The sequence below is a fragment of the Pithys albifrons genome, chromosome Z (genome assembly GCF_047495875.1).
Source record: "Pithys albifrons albifrons isolate INPA30051 chromosome Z, PitAlb_v1, whole genome shotgun sequence".
NCBI classification, from domain to species: Eukaryota; Metazoa; Chordata; class Aves; order Passeriformes; family Thamnophilidae; genus Pithys; species Pithys albifrons.
In genome coordinates, this window is record NC_092497.1 from 81572428 (window position 1) to 81598748 (window position 26321).

Consider the following 26321-nt stretch of genomic DNA (forward strand, 5'->3'; position numbering starts at 1 on the left):
TCTTCTGACAGTTGTCCCAGTACATCACAAAAATCCTGGTCCTGATGTCTGTTTACACAGTATCCTTAAACAGGTCCTGTGTGAGAGACCTGTGTGAGAGGCTGTTTCTACAAACCCTACCAATTTACAGACAAGTTTAAACATTCTGCTGTGAATATTTTCAATAGCAGCTTGCATGTTTTCTCCTTGGTTAGTCTGTCAAGGATAAGGACACAACTAGCTGTGAAATATCTTTGCTTGATAGTCCTTGACCTAAGTGAGGCTGGGAAGAACATGCTGCCAGGAATGGTCTGTGGTGCTATTGGCACCAAGACTGGATGGTCCATTGTGGAGCAGTCTTATGGAATAATTTGGCATCCTTTTGTGGCTGTTAATGGCAGTTTTGGTGCCTGGGTCAGCAGGAAATCACTATATCTAGCAACAGTAATCATTCTTGAGAATAGTGACCTAGCACTCAATTAGAGTTTCTTATTAGCGTAGCCTGGCGTATACAATAAGAGTAACTCAAGTCTGTTGTTAGGCAACTGTATTTTGTATAGTCCTACTAGTCTTGGAATGTGGTGTCAAATAAAAATTGCTTGAGGAATATGAGAGGATACCACTATAATTACCTAATTATATGTTTGTATAATGATGCTGGTATTATGAGTGCAATGAAAGAAACAATCAGGCTTTGTATGGAAGTGCTGTATAATCTTTTAGCCTGGTCTCTTCCTGTCCTGGGATCAAGTAACAGTGGATTGGAAACACCTTTCTGGGTCTCCTTGTTTCATGGTTAGATTTCTAGTACAGCTGAATATATTGAAGTCTCAGAAAAGTGTCATTTTAGGCTGTTTCATTGACACGTGAGGCCTCAACGACCAATTAAATTGCCCAGTTTGGTTTTACAGAGTCACCCTGGGATGCAGTCACATGGCTGGCATTGGAGAGTTAAGGAAGATAATTTCTGGGGGGAAAAGAAGGGACAGGAATTAATGGCTGAATGTAATGAGTCCTAGCGCTATTTATGTGGTCTGTACACAGCAAAGAGGATTGCTTTTTGGAAAGACACCAAGAGCCTACTTGGCTGTGAATTGTTGAGGCTTTTGAAAAGTGGTGTAGTTTTATGTGCAGCCTTACATGTTGTGAAGCAAATAGCACAAGCTGTGGTTCCACGAATGGTAGATGCAGCAGTCCTCAACACAATTTTTTCTGTCATAGGTTCCCATCAATAGAATCATAGAATGGTTAGGTTTGGAAGGGACCTTAAAGATCATTTAGTTCCAACCCCCTGTCATGGGCAGAGATGCCATTCACTAAATCAGGTTGCTCAATGCCCTGTCCAACCTGGCCTGCAACACTGCCAGGGATGGAGCATCCGCAGCTTCTCACTGGCAACCTGTGTGAGTGCCTCACCATTCTTACATTAAAAAATTTCTTCTCACCATCTAATCTAAACCTGTCCTCTTGCAGTTTAAAATTTTCAGTTTAATTTCCCCTTGCCCTGTCATTATCTGCCTGTATAGAAAGTCCCTCTCATTTTTAATAAGCCTCTTAAAGGTACTGAAAGGCTGCAATGAGATCTCCTTGAAGCCTTCTTTTCTCCAGGCTGAACAAACCCAACTCTCGGCTTGTTTTTGTAGGAGAGATGCTCCAACCCTCTGATCATCTTTGTGACCTTTCTCTGGACCTGCTCCAAGAGGTCCACATCTTTCTTGTGTTGAGGACCACAGACCTGGACACAGTGCTCCAGTGGGACCTCACAAGGTCAAAGCAGAGGTGTAGAATCACCTCTCTTGACTTGCTGTCCAGAGTTTTTGACGAAGCCAGGATATGGTTGACCTTCTGGGCTATGAGTGCACACTGTTGGTTCATGTCCACCTTTTCATCCACGAGACCCTTCAAGTCCTTTTCTGCGGGGCTGCTTTCAGTGACTTCTTCTCCCAGTCTGTGCTCATGTCTGGGATTTCCCTGACCCAAGTGCAGCACCTGGAAATTGGACCTGTTGAACTTCATGAAGTTCTTTTGGGCCCACTTCTCAAGTTTGTCTGGGTCCCTCTGGATGGCATCCCTTCATTCTGTTATGTCAGCTGTACTTTTCAGCTTCATGTCATCTGCAAACTTGCTAAGGGTTCACTCAATCCCACTCTCTGTGTCACTCATGAAGACATTGAAGAGCACTGGTCCCAAGACAGAGCCTTGAGGGACACCACTTATCACGAGCTTCCATCTGGATATAGAGCCATTGACCACAACTCTGGCTGCATCTGTCAAGCCAATTCCTTATCCACTGAATAGTCCATCCATCAAATCTGCATCTCTCTAAGTTAGAGATAAGGATGTCATGTGGCACCATATCGAAGGCCTTACAGAAGTTTGGATAAGTTCTTCCCTTGTCAGCTATTGCCTAATTCGGTCACAGAAAGCCATCAGATTGGTCAGGCACAGTTTGCTCATAGCAAAGCTATGCTGGCTGTCACAGATCACTTTCTTGTCTTTTCTATGCCTTAGTGTGTCTTCAAGAAGGATCTGCTCCATGATCTTCCCTGATTCACAGGTGAGGCTGACTAGTCTGTAGTTCCCTAGATTTTCCTGTCTCCCTTTTTTAGAAATGGAAGATGTTTCACTTTTTCCAGTCACCAGGGTCTTAGCTTGACCACTGTGACTTGTCAAATGTGGTGTAATGTGGCTTAGCAACAACATCAGCCAGTTTCCTCATGTATGTCATCAGATTCTATATATTTGTGGCATTCAGCTTGATCAAGTGATCCTGAACTTATTCTTCACTTATAGTGGGAGGGACTTCATTCCTCCCCTACCCATTCAGAGGATCAGGGGCTTGAGAGAAGTGGGAAGCCTGACTGTGATAGAAAACTGAGACAAAGAACTCATTGACTACCTCAGCTTTCTCCCTATCAGTCACCACTAGTTCACCCTTCTTGCTTGTGATTGGGTTTGTCTTTCTTTTCTGACCTGTACATGTACAGAATCCAGTCTTGTTATTCTTCATGTCTGCTGGCAAGTCTGTTTCCAGGATTGTCTTGGGTTTCATGACCCCTTCCACACACATTTGAACTTTATACTCCCCTCAGGTCACCTGATCTTACTTCCCCTGGGTGTACATTCCCTTCTTACTCCTCATTTGGAGAAGCAGATCCTTGTTAAGCCATATGTGTTTGCAACCTGTCCTGCTTGAGTTCCTACGCATCAGTATGGAGAGCTTTCATGCTCAAATGCAAGTGGCTTTAAGGAGTTACCAGCTCTTGTCAGCTCCTCTCTCCTCAAGGACAGTTTCTTAGGATAACTCATCCACTAGCTCTTTCAGCATTTTCCAAAGTTCAGGATCGTGACTTTGCTCTTTGCCAGGCTTGCATTCCTTGAGATCCTGGACTCAATCAAGGCATGGTTGCTACAGCCCAGTTTATTTCCCAGTTTAACCTCTTTAATGAGCTTCTCTGCAGTGGTGAGCACCAGGTCCAGTAACATCTCACCTCTGGTTGGCTATTACCTGTTCAAGGAAGTTGCCCTCTCCATACTCCAGAAGTCTCCTGAATTGCTAGCAGACAGCTTTCTCAGCAGTTGCCTCAGTGATTGAAATCTGCCATCAGGATGAGGGCTTGCAAGTATGATGCTTCTGCATCTGGAGCAAGCAGGCTTTGATGACAGGTTCCCCCTGATCAGGTAGCCTGTAGTAGATTCCCATTTTCAGAGAGGCTCTGCAAAGATTTACACAGGGGCATTTTGGATTACACTATAAGGATGGAGTAAGAAGAACAAATTGCAAGGATGGAAACAATCCAGTTTTCTGACTGAAGGCAAAATCTCAACCAGTCTGTACGATCTGATGGGTAACAGCAAAAAGTTTTAGTCTGGCAGGAGACTCTTTATCTGTCCCCCCCAAAAATGAAGGTTTTGGGCATCAGGCTCTGTCATGGCAAGTGCTTCTGTACTCACATATCTCCTCTACACTGCAGTGCAGCATTCAGTACAACAGTATGGTCAGCAGTCGAATGTCACACACATACACAGGGACAAAAGGAAATACTGAAATAAAATAGAAAATAGAAAATTCCTGAGTATGCACATTTCTGTTTTTCCTTCTTCAAGGAAAAGTCTACTAACTATAAATACCTTTTTGAAGAGAGTTTGTATTAGATAAATAGCTCCACAAAATTTGCAATTCAAATCAGAAGTACTTGTGTCAGTGTTTGACAAACCACGACCGGTGGGGTGCCCTGTAATTCTGTCACTGAGCAGATGGGGAAATAAAGGATTATTGCTTGCTGCATTTCATATAGACAGAATGCTGTACATCACAAATGAACCCTCACAGCTGAAGTCTGACAACTGCTAATGGAAAAATACTGATGAAGTAAGATGTAACCTAGTGAAATGGTAGGCTTATATTATGATTTCTTTTAATGGAACCATTTTCAAACTTCATAGCATTAAAGAAGATATATTTATGCCCTTACAAAGGAATGAAATTGTAATGAATAAGCAACTAGCCTGCTTTCAGTTCAAGTATACGTCTCTTTTTATGGATAAGTTAAGTGTTTGATGACAGGCTTGGAATGATTTGTCTGCTACAAATTTCTGATGGCATACTTAATTTCTACTTAATTGCTATTGTGACCTTCAGTTTTACATTGAAGAACAGCATTAGTCTGTTTATTCAATTCCAAAAGCCTGGAGGAATCTTGGAAATTTTGTTGATCTAGTTATTTCAAAGCTTCATGTTTGATAGAAGCGCGTTTGTCATGTAGCAGAGAAAGTCAATGTGTTAATTCCCAAGGCAAAACAAAATTATGTGAACTTGTAAAATGGCTCTATTTGGTATGGAGGATATTATCTCCCAGACACTCTCCTGAGTGATTATGCTGCTAGTACACTTAAACTACCAGGAGAAATAAATAACCAAATGCATAATTTGAATGTCTATAACTAAAGAGCTGATGACCTTGAGCAGTATGCTTATCTTCTTAAACTCATAAGTCAATACACAGATATGCTCAACCTGTTAAAGGACAACATTCTTTTCAGTCTAGCTCTATTTTTCTCTTCCACTAACAGTTATGTGACTACTGCATAGTTTAGAGCTCATTTCTCATCCACACATGATGTTCATTTATGTGAAGTAGAATAAAAAAAGCTGGAAAGTTATTCCTATTTTTCTGAAAAGATGAGGTCCATTTTGGCTCTGTGAAATCAGACTGTCAATACATCTTCCTTACATTTTGCACTTTAGTGTTCATTACAGTTGCTTCCTAAAAAGGAAGCACAAAATCATCCCATTAGAAATGGGTATATTTGAGGGACAAGAAGGGCTAGTTGAATTTTTAGCAAGAGACTTTTGTCAGAGCACTCAGTTGATCTATGGAAGTGGCGTCACCATGAGTCTATGCATCCTTCCCTTGACAGAGCCCATTTCTGTGGCCTGATGCAATTTTTTCCCATCTATGAAAGAAAAAGAAGCAAGTGTGTTATATTTAGTGAAATCTCATTTTCTTACTAAAGGATCTTGATGGTAAAACAGACTTGCTATGTCTAAGTGTTCTGATGGTAAGAGCCCATTTAAAACTTCCAGACACGAAAGAAACTATCAATGTCATTTACTAACATTGTAAAACACTCACATAAACACCCACAGACTGCTTTCACTTTGGGGAATAAGCGGCAACAAAAAAAATCATGTCTTGATAGGGAATCATAGAATCATAGAATGAGAGAGTTATAGAATCGATTGGGTTGGAAAAGACCTCCAAGATCATCAAGTCCAACCCTTGGTCCAACTCCAGTCCCTTTACCAGATCATGGCATACAGTGCCACGTCCAATCTGTGTTTAAAAATCTCTAGGGATGGTGAATCCACCCCCTCTCTGGGCAGCCCATTCCAATCCCTGAGCACTCTCTCTGCAAAGAATTTTTTTCTGATCTCCAACTTAAATTTCCCCTGGCAGAGCTTAAGCCCATCGTGCCCCCTTGTCCTATTGCTGAGTGCCTGGGAGAAGAGACCAGCCCCCACCTGGCCAGAACTTCCCTTCAGGCAGTTCCAGACAGTGCTGAGGTCACCTCTGAGCCTCCTCTTCTCCAGGCTAAACACCCCCAGCTCCCTCAGCCTCTCCCCATAGGGCTTGTGCTCCAGTTCCTTCACCAGCCTTGTTGCTCTTCTCTGGACCCGCTCCAGCACCTCAATATCCTTTCTGAACTGAGGGGCCCAGAACTGAACACAACACTCAAGGTGTGGCCTCACCAACGCAGAGTCCAGGGGAAGGGTCACTGCCCTGGGCCTGCTGGCCACGCTATTTTTGATCCAGGCCAGGATCCCATTGGCCTTCTTGGCCACCTGGGCACACTGTTGGCTCATGTTGAGCTTCCTGTCAATTAGTACCCCCAGGTCCCTCTGCCTGGCTGCTCTCCAGCCACTCTGTGCCCAGCCTGGAGCGCTGCAGGGGGTTGTTGTGGCCAAAGGGCAGGACCTGCACTTGGCCTTGTTGAACTTCATCCCATTGGAATCAGCCCATCTCTCAAGCCTATCCAGATCCCTCTGCAGAGCCCTCCTGCCTTCCAACAGGTCGACACTCCCTCCCAACTTGGTGTCATCAGCAAATTTGCTGATGATGGACTCAATCGCCTCATCTAAAGACGTGCTTCAGTTTCCAGAAATTGTAATGGAATTTGTAGCACCTTATTTTTTTATTATTTCCTTTTTTTTATTCTTGAAGTACTGTAGCACAGAGGCCCTTATTTCCATTCATTCTTCTGCCCCCAACCTGAAACCAAATAACCTGTGGATATGAATTCCAATTTTGCCTTAATCCTAAACTAGCTTGAAACAGTAGTCCAACAGAATCAAAGCACAGGTTACTTGAGTTTCCCATCCTATTCCTGCTCACAGTAAAGGCTATAAGAATAGAGAAAGTTTAGAACGCTGTTTCCCAAAATATTTTTCCCAGCTTCCAGACATGCTGGTTCAAGGACTTCTTGAAGAGTGATTAGGGTTTTTTTAATATTTATCAGCCCTGGGTTTTCTTTTTGGGCTTCTCTATTGCCCTCTCAATGCCATTAAAATTTATTGGCGAGGACTTTCATAGCTTAGTTACTTGCTTTCAGAATAACCACATCCTTCTGTTTCTTTGGAGCTTTTCTCAGACTTATTGTTTGAAGTTTGCTTCCTCCTTAGCTCTTTTGTTTAAAGAGACAGTGAAGAGTCATCCTTTCTCCCAGTCATTCCCAGTTCTGAAGAACTCCAGCAGTGTCCTTTTCACTGACTGAAAAGTTCCACTCTGTTAATAGTTTCTTGTAGGCAAGCTGTCTCATCCCTATTGTTCTTGATGACCTACTTCCATGACGTCTCAGCCTGACAAGATGCACAGAACTTTTCTGTAGTGCAAAAAGAGTCTAATTTACATATTTATATGAACATGCACCTATCTCTTTCTACGATCAGGTGACCCACCTGGTGGATGAGGGGAAGGCTGTGGGTGTGTCTATCTGGACTTCAGCAAGGCCTTTGACACAGTCTCCCATAATATACTCCTGGAAAAGCTGGTAGCCCATGGCCTGGACAAGTGTACCCTCTCCTGGATTAGGAGCTGGCTGGAGGGTCGGGCCCAGAGAGTGCTGGTGAGCGGAGCTGCATCCAGCTGGTGGCCGGTCACCAGTGGTGTTCCCCAGGGGTCTGTGTTGGGTCCAGTCCTGTTTAACATCTTTATTGATGATTTAGATGAGGGGATTGAGTCCATCATCAGCAAATTTGCTGATGACACCAAGTTGGGAGGGAGTGTCGACCTGCTGGAAGGCAGGAGGGCTCTGCAGAGGGATCTGGAGAGACTTGAGGGATGGGCTGATTCCAATGGGATGAAGTTCAACAAGGCCAAGTGTAGGTCCTGCCCTTTGGCCACAACAACCCCCTGCAGCGCTCCAGGCTGGGCACAGAGTGGCTGGAGAGCAGCCAGGCAGAGGGACCTGGGGGGACTGAGGGACAGGAAGCTCAACATGAGCCAACTGTGTGCCCAGGCGGCCAAGAAGGCCAATGGGATCCTGTTCTGTATCAAAAATAGCGTGGCCAGCAGGCCCAGGGCAGTGACCCTTCCCCTGTACTCTGCATTGGTGAGGCCACACCTTGAGTGTTGTGTTCAGTTCTGGGCCCCTCAGTTCAGAAAGGATATTGAGGGGCTGGAGCGGGGCCAGAGAAGAGCAACAAGGCTGGTGAAGGGACTGGAGCGCAAGTCCTATGGGGAGAGGCTGAGGGAGCTGGGGGTGTTCAGCCTGGAGAAGAGGAGGCTCAGAGGTGACCTCATCACTGTCTGGAACTGCCTGAAGGGAAGTTCTGGCCAGGTGGGGGCTGGTCTCTTCTCCCAGGCACTCAGCAATATGACAAGGGGCACGATGGGCTCAAGCTCTGCCAGGGGAAATTTAAGTTGGATATCAGAAAAAAATTCTTTCCAGAGAGAGTAATCAGGGATTGGAATGGGCTGCCCAGAGAGGGGGTGGATTCACCATCCCTGGAGGTTTTTAAACTGAGATTGGACGTGGCGCTGAGTGCCATGATCTGGTAAATGGACTGGAGTTGGACCAAGGGTTGGACTTGATGATCTTGGAGGTCTTTTCCAACCCAATCGATTCTGTGATTCTATTATTCTATGATTCTATTCATGACAGGTCCTGGCTGCATGTGCACATAACCAGATGCGCTCTGCTTCTCTTAGGTTACTACTTCAGGCTATTGCTGTTAGTGAACAGTGAGAAACTTTGTTCTACTGCTAGAAGATCTTTCTAAACTTTGATTAGTGTTTCTTTTGACTTAATTTAAAAGACGTTCACTTTCTATAGCTGAGAATATATTATCATTAAATCTTTTTTAATATAATTTTTTCTCAAGCATAGAGTGAATAGTGGGCTTTCAGCTTTTCACAGGAAAAAAGGGGCAGCTTCTCAGAATTGCAGCCCATTTGTCTGCAAAATTCAGAGTGAATCCAGCTGCAGTTGAGATTGTAGATGGATAGAAATTAGCAGTCCCTCCTCCTGATACTTCTGGAGAGCGTTTGCTAAAAATCTCAGTGCTGAAAAACTGTCATTTTGGTATCCCTCCCTAGGCCTGCAGTTCTGGACTGTAAATGAGGATCCTAAATATATTTAATTTGCTATTGGCGGGTCCAGTATTTGTTTCTCTATGTCAAACTTTTAGTTATGCTTTTCTCTCATTATCGCTGCACTTGTCTCTGTGTATGACTACCATGTTACATGTCAGGAAGTAGAGCATGCTGCACATCACATTATGTTGTAAACAGCAAGCAAGATACAGCCTTGAAAGGATTCTGATTGTGCTGTCTTATCAGCCTTCCTCCAGTGACCTTTGATTCCAAAGCAAATACTAAAGGTGCAAAAAAGGTTACCATGAACCAGTTTCCTTACAGCAGATGGTGTGCATGTCAACACAGTGTTTCACTGTGGAAGCATGACTTTACTGTACTGGTGACAGTGGAGTTAATGCCAGTCTCTTTTTTGCAGTGTTAGCTTGTCCCAGTTGAAGTTTGAGGGTCTGGGGTCTCTGTGTATCAGCTTTTCTTGTTTCATAATGAAGGCTTTATATTTAGTCCTTGAGCCTCTTTGTGTCTCAAAGCTTATGGGCATGGGGAATAGCAAAGTGGCATAATAGTAGTAGTCACTCAGGGATGAGGGATTTTTATGAGACGGTAATTCCACGTATTATCATAGAAAGTAGATATTTAAAAGCCAATTATTTTCTCTCTAGGCCTGGAGTAGGGAAAGACAGTACTTGTAGTGTAGAATAAACACTCTGATTCTGGATGCTGATGACTTTTTGTAGAAAGCTACACATGTGTTGAGATGCTCAGGAATTGCCTTTGTCTTGGAAGTCTTGGATGGCCAGTGAGTTCCTAGCTGTCTGGGTATGCCTGGGTTCATCATCACTGCTAACATCACCAAGAGCTTGGAAAAGAGTGTGCTACAGGCCCTATCCTGAATGCCTCTTAGATGGATTCATTCAAGTGCATTAAGTACTATTACAAACATGTCTAGGACAGACACATGAGTGGCCGTGAAAAACACTGTCCTGACATTAGACAAATTGTTCCCTACTTTTACCTACTTCAAATACTTCAGTGCTCTGGTTCACAGCAAAGAGAGGTCAGTGTAGCTATGGTCTGTGTGTGGGTTCTCCCTCAGTCTAGAGGACAGGTGACAAAAACACCAAACAGGACCAAGCTCAGAGCTGCGGAATTTTCCATTCCAAAGTCTCATGTTATCTTCCCTTCCAATTACTCCACCATTAAGTCTGCATTATACCTTTTCTCATTGCATTTTGGCAGTAATAATGTATTAAGTCATATTTACATTCAGCATAGTTCCTAGGGGATGGACTGTGAAAAAAAAATGGAATAGGAGAATTTGACAGTCATCTTTCCTCTACATAAGAGACCCCACTGTGATGCTTCCATGACAGGATTAAGCTACTTGACAAACCACTGACTATTGTACACTTGTGAAGCAATTGGTTTGGTAATGATTCAGGTGTGAATCTGTAAATAAAAGGGTCCAATGAAAAGACTGTGTCTGCACAGAATATCTATTTAACACACACACACAAACACACACAAACACACACACAAAAAAAAAAGGCAGCTTTTTCACATGATATTGGCATCTCAGATTATGAAGTACTCTTTTTATGCACCAAATGAATATGGTGGTCCTTTCTTCTGTGGCATGTAAAGAGACTTGTGGAGGACTGCAGTGTACTCTCCTACTGTACCTTCCATTCTGCAAGGCAGCGAGCGGGACAAAGTGTGTCTGAAGAGCAGGCTTAGTAGACTTTCAGCAATGGACAACAGTTCCCAAAGGGAAAAAAATGTTTACTTTAGCTATAGTTGGTGTCTGAGCAATCCTGACCATCATTTGCAATTCTTCCACTAGAGAGAAGAGAAGGTGATGTTTATTCAAGTAATGAATGCAGGGTGAAGCAGTGTGGCTTGCATAGTAAGCTTTCTGCATGTAAATCCAGATGAATTCAAGGAGTCAGAGCAACAGTCTTACACAACAGTTTCCTTGTCTTTTTCACTAGGTAGGCATTTATAGAAATATTTTTTGCTTTAAGACTGCATTATTGTCTCTTTTCATTTATGTAATATTTCTGTGAGTTGAGGTTAATACAGAGTTGCAAGTCATTAAAATCTTGTTTTCCTCATCTTTCACCCCCAAATGAGGATGTAAAGACTCAAATGAGGCAGCATTTTAAAATCTTACATAGCAAAGTTTTCAAAAAACATTTTTTTCTGGTTCAAAAGTGTTTCATGCCCTTCAATTTTCTTTTGACTCTCCTGAAGTAAAAAGTACAGAAATTACAGCAATTATTTTTCTTGTTCAATTATCTCCTGATCCCTTGAGCTTTTCTGAGTAATTCTATAGACTGAAGTAACTCCATACCACACTGAAAAGTGCATGGATCAATAGGAGGCATGGCCTATATATTAAAAAGGGTGAGAGAAAGAGTTACTGATGAAAGACTGAAAATAGAACAAGCACATCTTGTTCAATCCAAGCTACAAGGTGACTTGCAAAAGGTCTTTGCTCCCTAAGTATTCAACATCATGGTGGAGCTTTTGTCTCCTGAAGCAAATGACTATAAAATTCTGCAAGAAAACTTGTCTTCACTCCTTTAAGAACATTTGTACTAAGATCTGCATATTGAAAAGGGGTTGTGCAGCTCCCACTATTATGGAGACTGAATAAGACCCTGTGATATAAAAGAGACACCAATAGCATAGCTGAAGTACAAGTTTCAGTAATTTCAGATTAGTAAAGTGACCTTAGGTTTTCCAAGAAGTGATAAAACCTACCTTAGGAAGTGTGTCATAAATTTGGTTTTGTCCATATAAAAAGAAACTGCAGCTTATGTTTTGAGGGCATTACCCACAGAGGTCTGCAGTACCCAGAATCCCAAATGTTGAGGTGAAAGAGAAGACTTGCTGACAAGGTAGGAACAAGTGCAACAGAAATGATTACACGCATTGTTTTGGGAATAGAAGGTATTTCTTGCTCACAGACTTTCTTAGTCCTGAGAAATTTTTTTTCTGGATGTCAGATTAGATTTACTGCTCACAATCTGTGAGGTGGTCTTTTTGTTGAGGTGCTCAAAGGTCTGAGCTGCAAACTGCATAATGAGACTCTTGAAAAGCATTTGCAGCCAGTGAAAAAAAGTGTGAAGCCACTTTGGTAGAAGGCAAGATAATGATGTGGAATTCAGAGTTGTGTTAATCAACACTAAGGGCTAACCCAGAGTGTGGTGTGTCTGGAAAGAGACAATACCCACCGGGCAAATACAGGGGGTGTGTTTACTGAGTAAGGAGGCATATGGGTTCAGATTCTGACACTCTTAGCTACATGCTTATGAAGACAACTTCTTTTTTGCAAGTTTATGGTACAGACTTCAAAGGATTTGCAAATCAAACATTTCATACTGAATCTTCTTCTTGCCAGGATAAGGATTATAAGGCTTCTGGGTGAGAGACAATCATCACAAAATAACTAAACTATCACAGTTTTGAAAATAACCTCACAGGTCTTACCTAATTATCAGACTTGAAGCATGAACAATAGTTCAGCAAACCTTTCCTATAAGTTAGATATTAAAAGAATTATTTTTATTGGTTTATTTTTCTTCTCTATTTTTAAAATGTATTTCCAGCTTTCCATTTGCACTCCCAGTCTGTTAGAATATGAAAAAATACATTTGTACATTAATGACTGCCTCACTATTGTGATTTTTCATATTACTTTTTTACAAACAAACCCATATGTCTTAGACTGAAAGTGACTTCAGTTATTTGTTTCTCATGGCAGAATTTTGGCATCTCAGATCTATTGAAAACTTTGAGCTTACAAGGGACCAACTGCTCTAACACTGCTCCTTCTTCAGCTTTTTGATACTCTTTCCATTTTTGCAGTTTTCTGAAAATAGTCCACTTAGTGGACTATTAATTTTCAATAGAACCATTTTACTAAGTTCCATACTAGCAGCCAGACCTAAGGCCACTGGACAGGCAACAGCATTTAGAAAACATTGGGTAGAATGTGGTAGTTCTTTCAGGAACTGATTCTGTCTACAGTTGCTATTAGCTCTAAATCAGAGAGATGAAAAAGCAAGTTTATCCATTTCATGTCTATTTTAGCAGACTAGAATACTCAGTGCTGCATTCTAAGTTTGCCTACTGGCATCAAGCATATTGTCAACTTGTTTCAGGCAAGCTTTTTCCTAAAATTTCACTGCTGCTCCAGTGTAAAGGCTGTAAAGGCTACAAGATATATGTGTGTATGTGGTGAGAGAGAGGAAGACTGTTCATGCTGTGTAACATTTGTGTGAATCAAAGACTAGGGGAAGGAGGAGGTAAGAATGGTTTGAGAGCACCTGCAGGGCTTCTTTGCTTGTACAGCATAGCCTGATGGTAGCACCCTCAAGCCACAGTCATGGGCAATCGCAGGGGTGAATGGTCAGGGCATGGTCAGACTAGACATAGCTGCTGGAGGGCTGCAGGATGCAGACAGGACTCCCTCATCAAGTGCCCTCAGAGGAGGGAATGGCCTAAGACTCTGCAGCAGATGACACAGAGACTTCTGGGTGAGAATTCACCCAGTGCATGTGCAGGGCTTTGAGGCACCTCTCATGAAAGTCAAAACCATACTCCTCTGCCACTGCTTCACCAAGGGAGCCCTTGCAGCCTCGGACTCTTCATTTGCGTCTCCATACCAAAGACATTGCAAATTACACCATACCTGTTCTGCAGGGATATGAATTTGTACCTTTTAGGCATTGACAAAGAATCCTCTAATGATGTAACAGGATGTCAAACCAGTTAATAAGCCTGAGGTGGTTATGACATGGATGATATCAGAAGAAGTCATCTCAGAAGTGGTTGGGGTTTTTTGTTTGGTTTTTGTGATTTTTTTTTTGTAGTTGCTGTTTTTGGTTGGTTGGGTTTGGTTGTTTTTTTGTTTGTTTGTTTGTTTGTTTGTTTGGTGGATTTTTTTTTCCAGTTGACAGAATGTAATCACTTTTGATAGCTTCTGAAAGTCCTAGAGGCACACTTTGTCTTTTACTGTCTGAATTTCTTTTTCCAGATAGATTTGTGGAAGAAATCACTGTGCTTCATCCTAGATGGAACTCCCACATAGAGCAGAAATAATCCAAACTGGGGGGAGAAGATAGGGAGCTAGTCTGGCTAGCAGTTACAATTTTATTTATTTTTCTTTGTGTGTGTGTGTGTGTGTGTGTGTGAGAGAGAGAGAGAGAGAGAGACAGAGAGAGACAGAGAGAGAGAGAAAGAGTGTGTATACGTTATGTTTCTGTCTGTGGGTGTATGAAGAAACTGCTGAGTGGAAACTGAATTTAAGTAGTTCCTGCTGGGCATGGTGTGTCTGCAATCACCAATATTTCTTGACTATTGAACTTCACCAGCTTCTCATGAAAACTCTATTTCCTCTACTCACAACCTGCCTACTGACCCTCAAGCTTGAGAAAATATGACAAATTGCTGACAGGAAATACGTTAACATTTCTTCAAGTAAAATTTGATTTTCTTCAGTAAGATGAGATTTATGAGTGCCTTATTTGAGTAAAAGTGCATTCCAATGAACATTTTTCTCTGTCTGGTATGGCATCATCCCACTGAAATCAGTGTAGCTACCAAGAAGCTCCACAACACTGGTGTTATTACTATGCTGCTATTACCAAGCATCTACATTTCTAAGGAGTTTCTACCTTTTCTGATAGGTAATTTTACCAGTTAAGCACTATTACAGCTGTTTAAACTTCTCTTGGAGATATGAAGAGGTTCACATTGATATTTTATCAGAAGAACTGAACTGCATGGGAAAGGCTCATAAAGACTGTTGAAGATTTCACTGCAGTCCCTTTAGAACTTTCCTGTGTGAGGATGTTGTGTTTCAGTGATGGTTTAGCTTCTGGCCAGACCCAGAGCCCATGTCCTACCAATACACTGAACTCCTTCAAGGAGACATGCCTGCTTAGGAAATCTGCTGTGGCCGGGGAACAGCTACTGAGAAAACAACTGAGGCAGCCATAACATCTTGCTAAAATGTCTAGTCTTGTGGGTTTGTTTGGTATAGAGTTTTCTTAACTAAAAAAGAAGTTTTCTTGATTTTAGTAATGTTTAAAAAATTAATTTGGCTTTGGTGCTGGCATAATGTCTGACTCTGATAAGGAGTCAGAGAATAGTTTGTTGGAAGAGACCTTTACAGATCATCTAGTCTGCCCCTGCCCCAGGTATAACATGAGTAATTTGGAGCACAGATGTCCACATAGAGTCCAACACCAGTAAATTTGCTGATGACACCAAGTTGGGAGGGAGTGTCGACCTGTTGGAAGGCAGGAGGGCTCTGCAGAGGGATCTGGATAGACTTGAGAGATGGGCTGATTCCAATGGGGTGAAGTTCAACAAGGCCAAGTGCAGGTCCTGCCCTTTGGCCACAACAACCCCCTGCAGCGCTACAGGCTGGGCACAGAGTGGCTGGAGAGCAGCCAGGCAGAGGGACCTGGGGGGACTGAGGGACAGGAAGCTCAACATGAGCCAACAGTGTGCCCAGGTGGCCAAGAAGGCCAATGGGATCCTGTCCTGTGTCAAAAATAGCGTGGCCAGCAGGACCAGGGCAGTGACCCTTCCCCTGTACTCTGCGTTGGTGAGGCCACACCTTGAGTGTTGTGTTCAGTTCTGGGCCCCTCAGTTCAGAAAGGATATTGAGGGGCTGGAGCGGGTCCAGAGAAGAGCAACGAGGCTGGTGAAGGGACTGGAGCACAAGCCCTATGGGGAGAGGCTGAGGGAGCTGGGGGTGTTTAGCCTGGAGAAGAGGAGGCTCAGAGGTGACCTCATCACTGTCTGGAACTCCCTGAAGGGAAGTTATAGCCAGGTGGGGGCTGGTCTCTTCTCCCAGGCACTCAGCAATAGGACAAGGGGGCACGATGGGCTCAAGCTCTGCCAGGGGAAATTTAAGTTGGATATCAGGAAAAAATTCTGTGCAGAGAGAGTGCTCAGGGATTGGAATGGGCTGCCCAGAGAGGTGGTGGATTCACCATCCCTAGAGATCTTTAAATGCAGATTGGACGTGGCGCTGGGTGCCATGATCTAGTAAATGAACTAGAGTTGGACCAAGGGTTGGACTCGATGATCTTGGAGGTCTTTTCCAACCCAATCGATTCTATGATTCTATTCTATGATTCTATAGGGAGCAGCATTTAATGCCCCTCCATGGCAGCAGAGATAGGTGACTTGCTTCCCACCAGAGGCAGAAGTCACATTCTTCTGACTTCTTCACTCTCACAGCTGTCTTTATATAGGTTTAAACCTGCTGCCAGTTGGGAAACATTTGTAAACACATCACCAAAGTTATTGTTGTAGGGTGTTGCTCCAGTCTTTGTTAGCTTTTCTTTAAAAGAATGGGGAGACCCCAGTCAACAGGATTGTATGACAGACTGATGTCTCTGGCCTTTCTAGGTAGACTCATTATCCTTGTCAGACATAAACTATGGGGAAAACCATCATTTTCCAAGGCAACAGAGAAGGTCTGAAATGTGTCACCAGGATGAATTTAGGAAATCTGTCAGAGCAGCAGAGATTTGCACAGTTAGGATTTTTTTTTTTAATTCAGCTGTTCTTTCTGTGCTGAAAGGAGTAATTTCTGGGAGGCAGGGAAGCAGGACTGGAACAGCAACAAATTTCAGGCAAATAAATATTGTGGCAAGTAGTTATACTTTCAAGTTCTTTTTCCTGTTGGAACTACAATCTGCATGTGATTAGTGCTAGGATGCTGTAGTGCAGGTGGGCTCATGTGAACAAGGTGCCTAGGTGTTTTTCTCCATCAGCAGATACCTGATATAATCAGGTCAGCAAAAGCAGAGGACAATTCTCCTGAATTAGGTACTTCCACTTGGCCTGAAGAATCTTATCCCAGCCCTGTGACTAGCTGGAATAAATCTCCATGGACTAAGAAGAGAGCCTGTGCAGAGATTATATATAGCTGCATCCTTTCTGGGTCATAGGGGTCAGAAGGACAAGACAATCATTTGGTAGACGTTATTTATCAGAACAGGAATAGAAGCCACTGCATTCATGTTATGCAGGAAGTTGTTCCTGCTTTATGATTGTGGGGTTGCATGGAGTGTACCCCTGAAAATGGGACTGCATGCTTCCAGTGTAGATCTAGCTCAAAAGTGCCTACATCAAGAGGCTTTATAAGGCAGAAAGTGAAGATCAACAAAATTACTGAGAAAGAGAAATAGGAGTGCCTGGAACAGGTGCATCCAAAAGCTCTGGGACAGAGACAGCAACAGAACCTTCTGTTATGTTGATTGCTGTTAATCCCGTTAGTCTTGACCTATCTTTTAATCCAATACTGAGTCATAACAGGCATCATGTTGTCTTTTAGGGAAAAGATTTGTATTGTTGCCTAAATTCCTGTAAAAATAGACACTCAGAAACAATATTAATGGAGAAAGATAGAGAGTATACCTTTACTGAAAGCTTTCAAGGTGGGTGCATGCCCAAGCTCTGTGTACCCGTGACCAGGGATGTTACGGCTTTTATAACCTCTCCAGCAATTAATATATGAGATATCTATTACCAACCTTGATGCTCATTTTCCCTGGTGCCCCACACCCAGAGGTCTTCAGAACTGCTTGTTGGAGAAGCTCCAGGACCTCTAGGCCTTGTTCTTGTGTTTTGTCTTCAAGCTATCTGCAGGCAGTTTTTCATAAATATCATGGCCTTAGCAGAGCATGAGAAAGCTTAAGAATCTATGACAAAATGTTTTAGTAGCTTCTAATACCACCTAATATGTGAGCAACCCAAGAAAATCCATGTAACCTATATAATTCTAAAAATCTGTAAAATATGCACTGAAATCCTTAGGCATCAGTATAGTGATTCAAAGAACAGTTCACACAGTGAAGGATTTGCTGTTTTGGTGTAATGCATCTGGAAACATATTAATACAATATGTCTGAAGGCAAGGCAGAGTGTTTTCTTTAAAAGGATTGCACACACTTTGAAGCATAAGTAAAAGACTGTGGTCTTCCAGGTATCTTGGAGTAATAATGATCTCTCCAGAAGAGAGGCAAGTTTGCACTCATCAGCTGGCAGCTCAGTCTGATACATCAGGGTCACTCCCCATCATGTCAGCATCATTTTGATTTCTTTTCCTGAGCAACCTGCCTGTAATCAGTGTGGACACATAGGGTTTTTTTCCCTTAGCGCTGGGTGCTGAAGACTGATAATTGCCTTTGTTTAAAGCTTGTTGCTTTTTCCTCCTGCAGGGTTAAAACTTGGTTGTAATAATGCCAAGGTCAGGGGTTCACTCCGCTATGTGGTCATTGACTTAAGAGTTGGACTTGATGATCCTTGTGGGTGACTCAGAATAGTCTGTGATTCTGTGATTTAACTGGCAGAAGTTAGGTAAAAGACGTCCCAGGAACCTGCCTCCTGCACGTGTTGGTCTCAGGAAGAGAGAGACCTTCTCCAGGCCTCTCCTTACACAGTTGCAGGATCTTGAAGACTCTTGACCCAGTGCTCTTCTGCAGTGAACACAGGCATCAGTGTGGGATGGGGAAGGCAGAATGCTCCTTCAAGACACATGCTTGTGAAAATGCCTGCTTAAAGTATGTGTGAGTGCAAGCCTAATTTCTACCTTTGGAAAGATCTGGGCCAGCAAAGTGATAAGGTGGCCTTGTCTGATGGTGTGACACCAGCTGAAAACGTGCTTTTGGGGCAGGCTGACCCAGACACACTGGCCCTGCTTGTGCATCGTCAGATATTTGCAGATGTGCTACTTGAAAACATGTCTACACTGAAGTATAGCTTTGTGTACAACACTGGAATATAAACTATGTTTGAAATACTGCAGAAAAATTCTATTCTTTGAACCGTTTTTATGGTTTCATCTTCAATAGGACCTGCTCAGTTGAACTCACTGCATTTCCAGACAATCTATTTCCAATCAATTGGATTATTACTTTTATGAGTGACTGAAGTAATAGCTTATCTTAAGGGCCTGTGTGTCTTCAATGACAGTGACAGAAGGGCTTCACTGTTTTTTGAGTGTTCCTGGATGATGCAGTCAGATGAAAAGGAAACCAACCTCATGCAGAATGTGTGATGTATTTATGTTTGGAACTGAAAATAGTTTTCTTTCTGCTGCAAAGCCTAGTGTGTCTCAGGACAGAGATTGCTGATAACCTTCCCACAACTTCTGTCTTTGCACATTTGTGTTGTATCTTTGTCTCAATCATCTCATCGTGTACCACCATCTTGTGGTTCTCAACATGAAAAGATGTTATCTTCTGATATTCATAGCTATTTGGCATACAGTACACTTATGTATTAGAAAATAATTGTTCATGCTGCCTTCTAAGTTTCATAAAAGGTCACAAAACAGAAAGAGAATATATGAAAGTCCATAGGGAATGTTAACAATTTCAACTAGGAAGTGTGCATTTTTTTGCAGCAGTGGAGGAGGTTTGCGAGCCAAGAATGAAGTGAACATTTCACTGCTCAGAGATATTAAATCAAATGTGCATGGCACAGTAAGTGATAAGAAGACTGATTCTGATGCATACAAATGAGATACAGCTGACAGGCCATCAAGAGTGTTTGACATCTTTCAGAAGTTGTTTATAAAATGCTGTATCTCCTTCACCCTGGAAAAATACCTGTAGGGTAATTGTCAATATTCATGCCGTGTTGGTTTCTAGTTTGTCATGAAATGGCAATTGAGATCTCCTCAGTGCATGCCTGTTTCAGGTAAACCTCTCACAGCTTCCTCTGAAACCTGTAATGGAGAGGGGGAACTTCTGCAACAGCCTCTGAGATCTATGCATGCACATATGCAGGCATTGTGAAGGACAGGTATAGGGTACTAATTATCTACAGTAGGAAATGAGATTTGTGCAAAGGAAATGGAAGTGGCACTGAGTGCCATGATCTGGTAAACGGACTGGAGTTGGACCAAGGATTGGACTTGATGATCTCGGAGGTCTTTTCCAACCCAATCGATTCTATGATTCTATGAAATTCTTTTGATTTCACTTGATTACCTCACCTGAAGCAAAGGTGTGTGCAAATTTCCATCATCCTTTGCTTGATTAAGAACACCTAAGATGTTCATGTCTCTTTCTATGTAAGTCATCCTTAGAAATCCTAATCCGGTAGGTTTTCAACTTTGCCGGCCATATTTAGGAGATTTTTTTTTTTTGACAAATAACAAGTTCAACACTGCTCCTCCAAGTTAATTCTGTGAGTTTATGTTTTCTGTGTTAAAACTGAATTGATGTCAGTCAGCTATTGAAGGGTTAAGTCTCTTTAAGGGTGCTTCTGTGACAGAGGTCAAGCAGTTTATGAAATTAATTTTCTTCAGTCCAGATGCAGGATCTGTTTAGGTATGTGCTCTTGATGATTTTCCTTTCAAAATTCACTTCAGTCACTTTCAGATGCCATTTAAACCACTTACTTGTGAGGTCTCATAGGGTCCCACAATATCTGAGGTTGGCAGTCATCTGCAGGAGTTTTCTAGTCTAATCTCTTTCTCAAACAGGATTACCTACAGCAAGTTGTTCAGGGCTATGTCCTATGAAGCTTCAGATATTTCCGTAGATAGGGACTCCACAGCCACTTTCTTCAACTCAATTTTATTTTTCATATGTTTAAATTCTATTTCCTTTATTTCAGTTTGCACACATTATCTCTTCTCTTGTCACTGGGCACGAGTGAAGAGAGACTGACTCTCTTCTATTCATTCCTTTTCTTTCATTGGGTGTTTGCAGATGCTGCTGAGGCTGTCTCTTCTTCAGCCTAAGCAGTCACAGGTCTCTCAGCCTCTCCTTGTGTGGTAGTTTTGGCTTTAGTTTCAGTTTAGACCTTATTTAGGCCTCAGTTTTAGCAGGCCTCAAAGGATGTGACATGGATTAGAAGGGACAAGCATCACCTGACTTAAGCAATCAAAGAGGTATTTCATATCATCTGACATCATCAAGAAGTGTCAAGGGGTGTACAAAGAGAGAGAGGAGGAGTTTCTGTCTCTTTCGGTCTCTGCCTCAGCCCGTGAGGACGTGCTGCTCTGACTCCCGAGATTAGGCCTTGTTCCCATCTGTGCTGTTGTTCATCTAGGGAGGTGAACATCTTCTTGTTAATTTCTATTTTCTCTTGCTGGGAGGTTTCTTGGGGAGAGTTTCTGGGAGGTTTTCTGGGGTTTGGGTGGTTGGAATCTGTATTAATAACTCGGACAACTCGGTGAAGGTGCTATTATTTCTTTCAACATTTATATATATATGCATTATATCATATTCTATTTTTTCATTCCTTCTGTGTAAATATAAAACCTTGCCATTTCAAAGTTCCATTTCTAGTTTTTTCCTCACTCCCTTTCCCTGGGAGGGGGATCCTTTGACTCTGTATTGGGCAGTCGGTATTTTGCCAAGCTAAACCCTAACATAAACTTCGGTGTCACACTAGGATAACACCTAACTAAACCATAACACCTTGTATCAAAGATCCTTGAGTATCCTAAATGTCTTCATGGCTGTCTCATTTCTTTGCTGTTACACTCCAGTACCTCCATCTCTCTCTTGAAGCCCAGAACTGGGCAAATCACTCCAAATTTGGTCTCACCAAGACTGAGTAGATGGGAAGAATTCTTCAACCTGCTGACAAAAGTGCTCCTAATGCAGCCCAGAAGGCTGCTAACCTTCTGTGCTGCAAGGATGCGTTGTGGGCTGATGATCTGCTTGTTGTCCACCAGGACCCCAAGGCCTTTCCAGACACGTGACCTGCTTATCAGCTGTTTCACAGGGAAATGTCTCCCGCATGTACCTCAACAACTGTATTACCGTTTTCCAGATGGTTGATGACAACTTAAACCAGTAACCTCAGGCAAAATCATATGGTGTGGTTTAACTCCCAGACAGCAAACAATACAGCTGCTCACTCACTCCCCCAACAGCTAGAATATCTGCGGGATAAGGTAAAGGTAGTTTAGTAGGGAAAGCAAAAGGCATGCATGCAAAAAGGCAAAACAAGGAATTAATTGGTGGCTTCCCATGGGCAGGCAGCTGTTCAGCCATCTTCAGGATAGTGGGGCCCATCACACATGATGGTTACTTGGGAAGACAAACAACATCACTACAAACATCTCCCCCTCCCTCCTTCTTCTCCCTACTTTATATACTAAGTATGATGTCATACAGTGTGGAATATGCCTTTAGTTAGACTCAGGTGTCCCAGCTGTGTTTCTTCCCAGTTTCCAGTTCACCCCCAGCCTCCTTGCCAGTGTGGCAGTATGAAAAGCAGAAAAGGTCTGGGCTCTGTGTAAGCAGTAATAAAAATGAATTTATCAACCCTATGTTCAGCATAAGTCCAAAATACAGTCCATTACCAGTCACTGTGAAGAAAATTAACTCTACCTCAGCCAAATCAGCACATTGTATCTGAGTACTCTCACAGTATTTGGCTTAGAGCCTGACTGTCTCATGATTTAGCCCTTATGGATCAAGGAAAAGACTATTTACTTTGAAATAACTGCAATGCCACTTGTCTTCAAACACTCCACCTCTGGGATGCTTTCCCTTATGGAAGCTTTTTACCCTTTGTGGACGGGGCTGTTTATTGTAGCCAGAAAGGTGACAGTTTGCCCATGCTATCCTGGAGTTTTAGTTGTTTCTGGTTTCTTCCTGTAGCCTTGTCTAGAGATGTTAGAAATAATGTTGATTGAAACTTGTTACTCATTAGTGATTATTGTCGCAGTCCCCGTCTTCTCTGTATATTGGGGTAGATATCGTGGCTGGGATGTGAAAGAAGACGAGAATAGATAGGCTTATCATACGAACAGATTCAGTAAGCATGTCCTTCTCCTCTGTTTCCCTGAAAACTTCAAAACTAGTCTTGAGGACAGAGCAACTGTTCTTCTGCTTGTGCCTGTAACAGTGGCACCTCAATTGCATGTGGATCAATTCCCTGGAGCATTCACTGCTGAGCTGCTAAGAACAGAAGCTGTATCCAGAGAATGTTAATAGCCAAGTCACGTTTAGGATGAAGAACAAATGAGAAGAAAAAAAAGCCTTTTTTAACCAAGAGTAACAAAAGACATCTTAGTTAATATATAGTGTAAATTTATGGTTCTCATAATACCTTTCTTTCCAATCAGTTAATAATGTTACCACAGGGCAGCATTTTGCACATTTAGAAGGTGACTGTGAAATTAGGGGTAAATTAAGAGAGTGAGCTGGTTTAAATGTAAACTGGCAGAAGAAATGAACCCAACACAAAAGAGTTTATAAGTCAGAGTTGCAATTTAATAAAAATATTACAATAAATGCAATGACACAAAGAGAAATTTGTTTTAATCCACAAACCCCAGAAGTATAACCCAGCACCCCAGGGCACAAACAGAATGGTGTTCATTGGGCCCTGTGCTTAGACACGCCCACTGTGGTTCCCCTGAGGCCAAAGTAAAAGGTAGGGAAAAACATGTTGGTGCAAATGACAGTCACAGTTCTGTTGAGGTTCTGACAAATGGTACCAGAAGTCTTCACCCCAAACCCCAACGTTTTATACCCTCAGGTTCAGGTGGGAATGCTCAGTTCCTCCCCCAGGGTGGGGAGTTCCACAATGGGTGATTTAACTTTGTGAGTCATGGGGTATTTTTCAGAATCACTGGTGGCCCATAAGCAGACATGACCCTTCAGTCTGGGTGTGAACGTGCTAACAGAGGGGAGTTATTACAGCTCCTATCTCATAGGCTTCTTTAACACCCAGCGTACTGGGCAGCTTCTGCAAATGGTCCATTGTTAAGAGTTCATGAGAAGTGACATAGAGTGTTTCAAATACACATCTTTGGTCACACCCACACAGTGATAAACTGGTCACAGCTTGCTGAACTAGGGCAGAGAGTCTGTGAGGATCCTGAAACTATATTCTTGTTCGAGTGCCCTGTGTGCTGAATGACTGCAAAATCAAATGCTAAGGTGTTTAAAATCTTGTCTAAGAAATAAGAGAAAGTTATGCAATTTTGTTTCTTACATGATAAGCTGAGCTGATAACTTAATGATAGCCTAGAATTAGTGCTTAGAGGGAAAAAATAATCTCTTTCTGCTGCTGAATTCTGTTTCCTAAGTAACTAGTGTATTATGCTGTCTGAGTAGCTCTAGGTGGAGAGGAGCTAAAAAGAGATAAACTTGACAGATTATTGAAATCAAATCAATCCCACTGATCATCAGTGGAAAAGTCTGTTGAGGGAGATCCAGAAATTAAAGGTGTTAGGGTCATTGGTAATCACTGATGTATGCACAGTAAGGCTTCTTAGAGAGGTTCCTGCAGTAGGAATGTGTGACCCAACTAGGCTGCATTTCCTTTCCAGTTGCTATGAAATTTTATCTTACTTAAAATTTCAGTTAGCCTTCCTTGCACTACAGGAAAGAAATTACCAGATCTAAGTAAATTTATCCTCAATACGCAAGAGTTCCTGTACTCCTCCAACCTTGGGAAGAAAGATGTAAAATGATAGCACAGGAAGGCTGACAGTAGATAGGGACTGTGAGTATTCGAATTGGGGTTTGTTTGGGGTCCCTGTGTGTCTTTCTATTTTTAGTCACGGATTTTCCAACAGTGCAAGTATCAGCAGGCTTGTGCTTAGCTAAATGGAATCAAGTTTACTGTTATTATTTCTCACCTGACAAAAAAAAAACAACCAAAAAACAACCCTGTGTATAACAACCAGATCTTGTAGAGCTTAGAATTATCAGCCTCCCCATGGTTCTCTGTGGGAGATGATAAGGGGGCATTTCTCTGTCACGATTTGGGGGATTAGAGGGTTGGTTTTGATTCAGTGTTGCTTTCACTTTACAGCTCTTGGTAAACATCTGACCAGGTAAACAAGTGTGGAGAGAAAAAGGATCTGCTTGCCTCTTAAAAACATTCCTTGGTGGTTATTAGAAGGAATAGTTAATCTGATAACTGCCATAGCTCAGTTGGTTAGAGCCTGTTGCTAATAACACCAAGGTTGTAGGTTCAGTCCCTGTATAGGTAATTCACTTAAAAGCTGGATTTAATGATTCTTGTGGATTTCCCAACTCAGAATATTTCTGTCAATCTGTGGATACTAGGGCAATTCAGGATGACTCATTCTGACAGGTTCCAGATGTTTCTCTCTTTAAGGACCAAAGTTTCAGCATCACTATCCCAAGAACTGATGTGGAAACCAAGAGCAAATACAGTCCTCCAAACACTATTGACACAACAAAGAGGTAATTTATGGGGGAGACATTAGGGGTTGTGAAAAACTCTTTCCTTCACTTAGCCCATGATAATGCAAACAAACAAATAATTATTTGAAAGGACTTTGATAGTGTATTCTTCCAGCCTAAGCCTTTGTAAAGGCCAGAAAACTTTTCCTTGTGCAATACAAGAGATGTTAAAAATGTATACATGCACATGCATGTTACTGTGTGTTACAGCAAGGCTGTTTGAGATTAATTCAGTTAAGTCACAGCCAGCAGTGAGTCAATCTAGAGGTGTCCCTGACTCAGCAGCTAAGGACAGCAACTCACTAGCTGCCTATAATTATTTTCTAGGGCGAATGAAACTCTTTTGGTAAGCGATGCAGAGTGTTTTCTGGCTCCAGGCAGAATCCAATGCAGCTTCCAAAGAATATGTGTCTTTACTTCATCCATGTAACCAGGCTTGATCCTGCCACAACCCTCTGGTACTCTGATGATGCAGTTTCACAGAACATACTCTCCACTTTCCCCCAGCAACTGTTTCTCTCCCTGGCTGGATGATTATCAGTCATTCGCTAGTGAAAGTGTCTCTGAAACACAGGATGAATGGGTTTATGCAGCCCTGTGGGGCCAGTGGGGCATGCAAGAAGCCACTTCATTTGCTTGATTGTGCAAGGCCTTTGCACAGCAGCAAAAAGCTGTCTCACAGCATACAGGGACTGAAAACTTAGGACTGACATATATTAAATGGTAGAAAGAGGACAAGGCAGAGCCAGAATCCCACTTAAATAACTAGGCATTTCAGGGAATGGTGTCCAAGGGCAGGTAAGAGAGAAACAGAGATGCTGCTTCTTTTTGTACCACAGTAGGGACCTAGAATTCATCAACAACTGCAAAAGTTTGCTAATGCTCTGTGGTCCTACTTGTCATGGGATGTGTAATTTCTGACAAGAATTAAGACTGTGATTACTTATCCCTGCAATCCGTATTTCAAATTCCTTTCCTAGCCCTCCTGTCATTTTGTTTGGGAGGTATTACCTGCCTATTA

At 42.4% G+C, this 26321-nt stretch overlaps 1 protein-coding gene across 2 annotated transcripts in view; it reads left to right on the forward strand.

Moving 5' to 3' along the window:
* CPLX1 (complexin 1) overlaps positions 1-26321 on the forward strand; it is a 125398-nt gene that overhangs the window by 47330 nt on the left and 51747 nt on the right. The gene's annotated exons all lie outside the window — the stretch shown is intronic.